Source organism: Lipotes vexillifer, unplaced genomic scaffold (assembly GCF_000442215.2).
Source record: "Lipotes vexillifer unplaced genomic scaffold, Lipotes_vexillifer_v1.1 scaffold759, whole genome shotgun sequence".
NCBI lineage: Eukaryota > Metazoa > Chordata > Mammalia > Artiodactyla > Lipotidae > Lipotes > Lipotes vexillifer.
In genome coordinates, this window is record NW_006790410.1 from 1,481,743 (window position 1) to 1,489,954 (window position 8,212).

Below are 8,212 nucleotides of genomic sequence, written 5' to 3' on the forward strand. Positions count from 1 at the left end.
CTGTAAGGAAGCCCGTGGAGCACACGAGTGCTGTTGTATTAGCTGATTTGGGCAGCATCCATGCTCACAGCTGCCCAGAAACTTCTATACGTCCCAAGCACGGCTGGTAGAATGTCCCTTAGGGTACCAACTGCAGGCATCTGGCAACATCCAGGAAGTTGGATATGTTTACACCCTACAGCCAGCGGATCCCCCATCGAGGAATATTCATCTGGTCTCTCGGTGCCTGGCCTGGCATTTGGAGAGGAACAGAGCAAAGAACTGAGAAAGGGGACGTGTATCAGGGTAGCACCTGTGAGGAGTGGCCAGGCCGAGGCCCAGTCCAGGTGGAGGGCGTGCCCGGTCCAGGTCCAGGAACGCCTTTCTGCTTTTTTTTTTGACTGCACCACACGGCTTGTGGGATTTTAGTTCCCTGACCAGGGATCGAACCCGGGCCCTCGGCAGTGAGAGTGCAGAGTCCTATCCACTGGACCACCAGGGAATTCCCAGGAATGCATGTCTGCTTGATTCTGGAGGGTCCAGGGAGGAGGAGGAAAGATTCACCTGAACCTGGAGGTGATTTGTGGTTTGGGGTTGAGGCAGAGCAAGGGGGTGCCCCTTGGGGTGAGGGCGTAAATTCACAGAACCCCAGACACAGCTGGGCTATTCTCTCCAGCCAGGAAGTTGGAATAGCGAGGAAGTTGGTGGACTGCCTCCCACTTACCCCCATATTCACTCAGGGCCTTTGGTTCCCCCAGTTCTGTTGTCAAACCCCGCCCTGCCTCTCCAGAGTTAGGATGCATTTATGGCCAGCCCCAGCCCCGGGGCGTGTCTGGTCCTTCTCTGCCTCAGCTTCCGGATTCCCCTCCATGCTCTCTGCTTCGGATCTGCCCTGGAGGCCGCAGGAAAGGAGGTGTCTGCGAGAGTCCCCGCGGCGGGGGGCGGGGGGGTGTGGGGTGCTTCAGAGCATCCAGCCTGTGCCTGGCCTTGCAGCTCCCAGCTTGGTCACCTGAGACCTGTAATTCTCACAACCAGGTTCTAGATTGTTCCTTTTACTGTCCCCTTTTACTTCACCCCCGTAAGTGCGTACCTGTTCTTTGCCACCAAAATTTCCCTAAACAAGCCTCCCTTGTTTTTATGAATTTCTCTGACGGCGGCCACATGTTATTCTCTCCTCTCTGGTTTTCAGCTCTTCAGGATGCAACATTCCTACGAAAAACCAAGAGAAATCCTTGACTAAACCATGAGCAAAAATATTTTAAATAAAGCATCTGCTCAGTCACGTTCATACTGCCTCCACATAGCACATCTTGTGATCATGGGGCCCAGACTTGATGCAAGGCACTGAGTCCAGGGACATGTGGTTGATGGATGGACCAACTGGGAGTGGCCCCTGGCCTTTGGTGTCCAACTACTTTGTTCCCTGTCAAGCCACAGATGAGATTTAGAAGTATACTAAATAAATCAGATTCAATAACACTGAAAACAAAACCTTCCTGGTTGATATTACCAAGAACCATCAGATATCCAATTTCCTATAGTGAATGTCTTATTGCACTAAGCTGCCCAGTTCTTTCCTGACAAAGAAGAAAGTCAGATGGTCTTTAGGAGAAAATAAGGAGCCAGCCTGCTGCAGGAACAGAGAAAGGACCAAGAGGAGGGAGGTCACGGCAACAACCAATAAAGTGTCTGTGCTTTACTCAGTCCTCAGAGAAACCAAGGTGGGTTCCTGTCTGCATTGCACAGATACGAAAAGAGAAGCCCAGAGAAGTTGAGTAACTTGCACACGGTCACACAGCAAGCAGGTGCTGGAGCTGGAATCTCAGACAGGAACGAGTGTCAATAAGAACTGAAACAACTGGAGAGAACCAGCCTGGGGCCCAGTGAGTCAGCACCAAACCCCAGGAGGGGACCCACTGAGCATTGCTTTGGCTACAAGGTCAAAAGCAGTCATCTCCAGGGAGCGCAGGGCTGGGAGGGGCTGCAGAGCTTCAAAGCTCCCCTCCTGCTCCCCCAGAGCACCAGGCACAAATGGAAAGCTTACCCCTCAGGGCCCAAGTCTCGTGACGCCACCTGGTCCCTCTCCTTTATGGGCCTATAACTTATTCCTGGGGACATCCCCAGCCAGGGACACGCATGCAGCCACAGTCCAAGTAGGTGCATGGAAAACACAGGCTGAGCAGAAACCCACAGCCTCCCCCTCGTGGTGACACCAGCCCTCACACCAACCCTCCCCGTCCCTGCGATGTTTCATTACACCCAGCCAGGGGGCCCGGCCATTATGTCCAGGCTAAATTCACCGGATTGAAATGCTCTCCTGAGAGCCACAGAACCTGTGAGCCCTCGCTCGCTGTGGCTCGTCTAAGTGGCCCTACGTTTTAAAGGTGAAGGAGCCTGCAATGTGGGACAGCCTCGCCAGCTTTGGGTCTGTTTTTTGTGGCAGAGGCCACGGCCACGGGCCACTGCTCTTACCCCAGGGGTACGTCTGCAGAGCCGTCTTTTGGGGAGGAGAATAGCACTGCCACTCTGGCCACTGTGCCAACCAGGCGCCCCCCTTCCGACCTCAGCCCCCGCTGTGCATCACCAGCAAAAGTCTTCCAAATGATGGAAGGCTGCTGGCATTGACCAGGCTGGCTGTTGCATCTGGAGCCATAAATATGACCGCAGGGAGACAGAAGGAAGAGCAATAAATGTGGAGCCTGTGAAAGGGGAACCCCACTCGGGGCAGGGAGAATCTTCAAACCTTAGCACCTGGCTGTGGATCCCAACCATCAGCTGCCCCAGGGCAGTCCTGGCGGCCCTGGTGAGGGCCAGCACTCTCCTCAGGAATGGCTGAGGGTCCTTGAGAAGCTGCTGTTTCTCCTGCACACAGTGTAGCGTTGGGAGGCCCCAGAGCCAGCCGTGCATGGGCCCCTCTGAAGTTGAAAGGTTTTCTGAGTCTTGGGGCTTTCGTCATGGAGAAAGCAGCTACAAACTGGATGACCCCCCTTCCTTTCTGTCACCTGTGTCAGGACGTTAGGGAGAGTGTCACTCTTTGGCCCCAAGCATCCTTGTGAAATAGGCATCTGGCAGGGCCTGTGTCCTGTGGGACTTTCATGACCAAGTCACTCGTTCCCCCCGGCATGTGTGTGCCAGGCACCTGGGAGTCTGGAAACTTTCCTGAGCCCAAACAGGCAGGAATCCCTGTCCTTGAGGGGTTCCATGTCTGGGGGCGGGAGGGAGCCAGTAATAATAATCACAGGAAGACGGCATGGATGGCCTTTAGGAAGTGGAGATTACCGCGGAGAAATGAAAACTGAGAAGGAGACCCAGCCATGGGTGTGGAGGGAAGAGAAGTGACAGGTTCCCTAAGAAGGTGACAGAGGCCTCTAAGGTGGCGGCATTTCAGAGACTTGAAGGAGGCAGGCCCAGGGCGAGGCCGGTCCTGTGGCCGGGGTCTCAGCGATAGGGCACTGTAGGCAGAGGCCCGAGGGCCTGGGGAGACAGAAGGCCAGCAGGGGGCCGGAGTGGGGCAGGCCAAGGCAGGTGAAGGGGGGCTCGGGTGGGAGCCGGGACCACCGCTCCATCTGATGTTGGATTTGAACGGGGCTCGGACGAACTTGTGCTTACCAAGGGGAGACGGACGGGGGAGGGGCAAGTTCGGGCTATGGGATTAAATACACACACTACTATATACAAAATAGGTAGCCAACAAGGATCTGCTGTATAGCACAGGGAATCATACCCAATATCTTAGAATAACCTGTAATGGAATATAATCTGCAGAAGAACCCCTGAATCACTATGCTACGTATACCCGAAACTAATGCAATATGGTAGATCAACTATACTCCAATCGATCAATAAAAGGAACCGTGGAGCTGCTTGTGGGGCACAGAGCGAGGCGGTGGCAGGAGAGCCCGGAGGAGGGTGTCAGGATGTGAGGGTGGGGTGGCGGGGTCCAGCGTGGAAGGTGGTACCGTCGCTGTGATCAACACCGGCTCAGTCAGGACGGTACGTCGTATAAGGCAGAAATCTGGTCGATAGATACTCGAGTTCAGCCCTCGGTGTGAATGCCACCCAGTCTCGGGTGTACTGCTTGTGTGGTGAAGTCTTTTGCTCAAAACTTGTAAAACGTAGAGCCACTTGGAAGAGCCATACGACATCGCAGATGGAAGGAAACTTTGGGGTCCCTCTGTCCACTTCTCACTGAGCAGATGAGGACAGGACGACTCAGAGAGATGAATTGGTTTTTCTAAAGTCAAACCAGTGATTCTTGAACTTGAATTTGTGTACATGTCACCTGGGGGGGTTCATTCAGGCCCTGTGGATCTCGGGGGAGCAATGGAGGCTGGGGGTCTTTGGGACCAGGAGGACAGAGGGGGGTAAGGCCTGGGTGGGAGACAGACCGTCTCCATAGATACTGAGGACGTGATGGGGCCAGACTTACTGTGAAGTGATTTGAAAGCTCTGAAGTTCATCACAGGAACGCATCCCAAGCCCAGGGTCCTGGATCTGCACAAAAAGACCCCTCACGTGGGCCCTGACGAGGCCGGCAATGGACGGTGTTCACATCTGTAGCCTCAGCATTTTCCTGGGGCCTGGAGACCAGAAGGAGACGGGAACTGTGGGCAGTGGAATGAAGGAAAGCTGAAAAGGCTCTGGAAGTTTTGTATTTCCCCAGAGAAGGGAGGGCTGACGGGCTCCCCAGTCCCCAGGACCACTCTCTGCCCACAGCGACCCAAGCCCCGTCTGTCCTGCTGTCAGATGATGCCTGAGCCAGAGGAGAACCCTCACCACAGGCAAAGCGGAGAGGTTGGGGGTGGAGATTGAGATCCCGCTGTGGGGAAGTCCAGCCTGCCTCCGCCCTCTCTCTGGGGATGGACACGCCTCCTTGGCACCCAGTTTGCTCCCCACTCCTGCCCACGTCCTGTCTCCCAGCACTCACAGTCAGTACTCCCACCCCCGGAAGTCAGCCCTGAGTCTGATAGGTCCTGCTGGGGATGTTATTTTAAATGGCTATCCTGGTGCAGTGATTTGGGGGCTCAGGAGAAATTGGGGGAAATGTCCTCAACATTTCTGCAGTCAACAGAATAATGGTCCCCAAAGATGTCCACATCCATATTCCCACATGGGAATATGTGCTCTTACCTACAAAGGCACTCTGTGCTGATAAAGCAAACAAAAAGCAAATAAAAACAAATAAAACAAGCAAAAACACAGCAGAAGGAAGCCACCAAATATAAATGACACGGGTAACCATGACACTGGTTGCCTTCCTTATATCTACTGTCCCTTTTTTCATAGGTGCAGAATTACCATGTTGAGTGGAGGAGGGGACCAAGGAGAGCAGCTGCCCTAACAGCCAGCCAGGTATGGCTGTGCCACACAGCTCTGACCATGAGATACTAGGGGAATTTGCTGGGAGAGGTTTCTGGAATAGCTCCTTAAGAGGTGGACAGAGTGGGGCCTGGGTCCTTTTGGCCTATTTTCTCTCCCTCCTGCTTTTGGGCTGGAATATGGATTTGAGAGCTGGGCCTCCAGCAGCCATCTTGATCCATGAGGTTCTGGTAAGCGGGGAGTCAGCCACAGGACAGAAAGCAGAGAAAGAGCAAAGGACCCCAGGCCCTGAATCACATAGCTTCTCTGAACACCCAGCCCCCAGACTGGTTCTATGAAAAAGAAGAAAATAAACTCTTATCTTGTCTAAATTTTTTCTGGCCTCTGTTAATAGCAGCAAATTGTCATTCTAATTGATGTAGCTCATACTGGAGATAGCATTGCACAGAAGTATCTTAACAGGAAAGCACTCAAGCTATACTGAATGTGGTCTGTGCGACCCTATAGTGAAGTCTGGGGCCGCGGCAGCCTCGGTGGGCCTTGCTTTCCTCATCTGCAGATTGTGCTGTTAGTGGTGTTGAGTGGGAGGGCTACTGTTAAGCACTTAGGACTGTGTTTAAGATGCACCGAATATAATCAGTTATTTATATCAGAAATGGGATGATTAATTAATGCTATGCTATATTGAAAAAGACAGAGAAAGATGCCCTATACTGAGAACAACAAAACATGAACAGGATGCACTAGAAATAACCTAGAAGCTCACAAGACACAAATGATTTGCTGGTGGATGGGCTGGCCTTGTCTCCACATATGCCACCACCCAGCTCTGCATTCTGACCATGCAGGCGTGGGAGAGCTTCCCACCCAGCAAGGCTGGCTGGCAGGGTCTGTGGCTGGCGACTTTCTCTGCATCCTGCCCGTCCGTCAGCCTGTGTCCTGGGCCCGCAGGGACACGTGGCAGGGAGCCAAGTCCAGTGGAAGGCATGAGGCCGGATGTTTCTTTTGCCTCTAAATGTGCTGTGTACACAGACCCCCGTCACCATTCAGATACCCAGAACGGAGGCGACAGGTGACAAAGCTCTCTGTCTCCAGCCCAGACATCCCTCCCTGGAATAAGAAAGAGGGTGGCTGCCATGGTTTGGGCTGACAGGGGACCCAGAGCTCCTTCCCCTGGACCCAGTCAAATGTTCACATCTCTGGCAGAGTTGAAGTTATACAGTTAGTTCTTTAAGGATGAAAATTGGAGTTGGGAGGAGAAAAGAGAAGGATCAACAGAGTCAAGTCAGAGGAAGGGCGCAGGGGTAGGTTAGGTTGGATGGAGTTGCCATACACTTTGGGAACGACAGCCATGCAGGGGAAGGGGGCGTCACAACTTCTCAACACAGCCTGGGCTCCTGTGATTGGTAGCTGGCACCTGTACCTGCTCTCTGGGCGTGGGATAGCTCCTACCTGCCTTCCTGGCTGGAGGGGAGAGAATGCCTTTCTGAGCTTGCTAGTTCCTTTAAAGGCACAAAGACCAGAGAAGGTGGTAAAAAGCTGCCGAACCTCTACCTACTCTGAATCTCTGAGCTTCTTTCTGGTTTTCATGGTTTTCCCACAAATCTAATTTCTCACAGTTTCTAATTCACAGAGACTGGATTTAAGTGTGGGCTGAGATCTTAGGCTTGCCTTGCCCACTCTGCTCCTATATACACTGCAGCAAATTTCTCAGTCCACATGGAAAGTAGGTCTCGGGGTGCTGGGGAAAGCGGTCTCCAAGAAGTTCTACATGTGTGGACAGGACAAAGCCTACAAGGAGGACTTTTGGGAGGCCCGGCTCCAGGCCAGGAGTAACGGATGGACCCCCCAAGAATGGAGCTATGAGCGGTGGCCTCAGGCCCTCCTGTGTGGGCCACCCCAGACATGTTGCAGGGGAGAGAGTAGTTGAGAGGCGGGAGAGAGCACAGCACACCAGGGAGAGGTTTTCTGCATGTTTCCTGTGGCATCCGTGGTCCTATGTGCAAATCCTGCTCCCTTGGTGATGAGCTGTGAGACCCAGGGGAAGGCACTGAACCCGCTGAAGCATTTTTTTTTAATTGAGATATAATTGACATTAACATTATATTAGTTTCACGTGTACAACATAATGATTTGATATTTGTATGTACTGTGAAATCAGTTCAATGGAATGACACATCATGTACCGTGAATGAGATCCTGCTGAAACAAGTTTATGTTCTATGTTTTATGTAAAAGAACATGACTCACTAAGTGACTTAAAATGCTTCAAATGTTTAAATCCAGACATAAACATATGGCTTTACTATTAACTTTGTGTATAGTCTTGTTAAAAGATAAACTGAGGCATGTTAAAATTTTTAAGGGTTTATCTGAGCAAAAATCAATTTGATTTGGGAAATGGCTGGAAGCGCTGGGCAGAGGTTGGGGGGAGATGTACAGGAGGAAGGCGGAAGCAAAGCAAGGAGCTGACAGATGGCTGCAGCTTGAGGCCCAGGGGGCTGTGTGTGATTGTTTGCCCTTAGCGTTTTGATTCATAACCTTGAGGCATTTATTTATTTATTTATAAATTATTTTTTAGTTTTTGGATGCATTGGGTCTTCACTGCTGTACACGGGCTCTCTCTAGTTGCAGCGAACGGGGGCTGCTCTTCATTGCGGTGCGCCGGCTCCTCTTTGCGGTGGCTTCTCTTGCTGCGGAGCACGGGCTCTAGGTGCGCAGGCATCAGCAGTTGTGGCATGTGGGCTCAGTAGTTGTGACTCGTGGGCTCTAGAGTGCAGGCTCAGTAGTTGTGGCGCAGGGGCTTAGTTGCTCTGCGGCATGTGGGATCTTCCCGGACCAGGACTCGAACCCGTGTCCCCTGCATTGCCAGGTGGATTCTTAACCACTGCACCACCAGGGAAGTCCCACCTTG

General features: G+C 52.4%; 1 non-coding gene across 1 annotated transcript; it reads right to left on the reverse strand.

Moving 5' to 3' along the window:
- Positions 1–408: 408 nt before the first annotated feature.
- TRNAE-CUC (transfer RNA glutamic acid (anticodon CUC)) lies at positions 409–481 on the reverse strand. The gene has a single exon. It is a non-coding gene; the product is annotated as a tRNA-Glu (tRNA).
- Between the last annotated feature and the right edge of the window lie 7,731 nt (positions 482–8,212).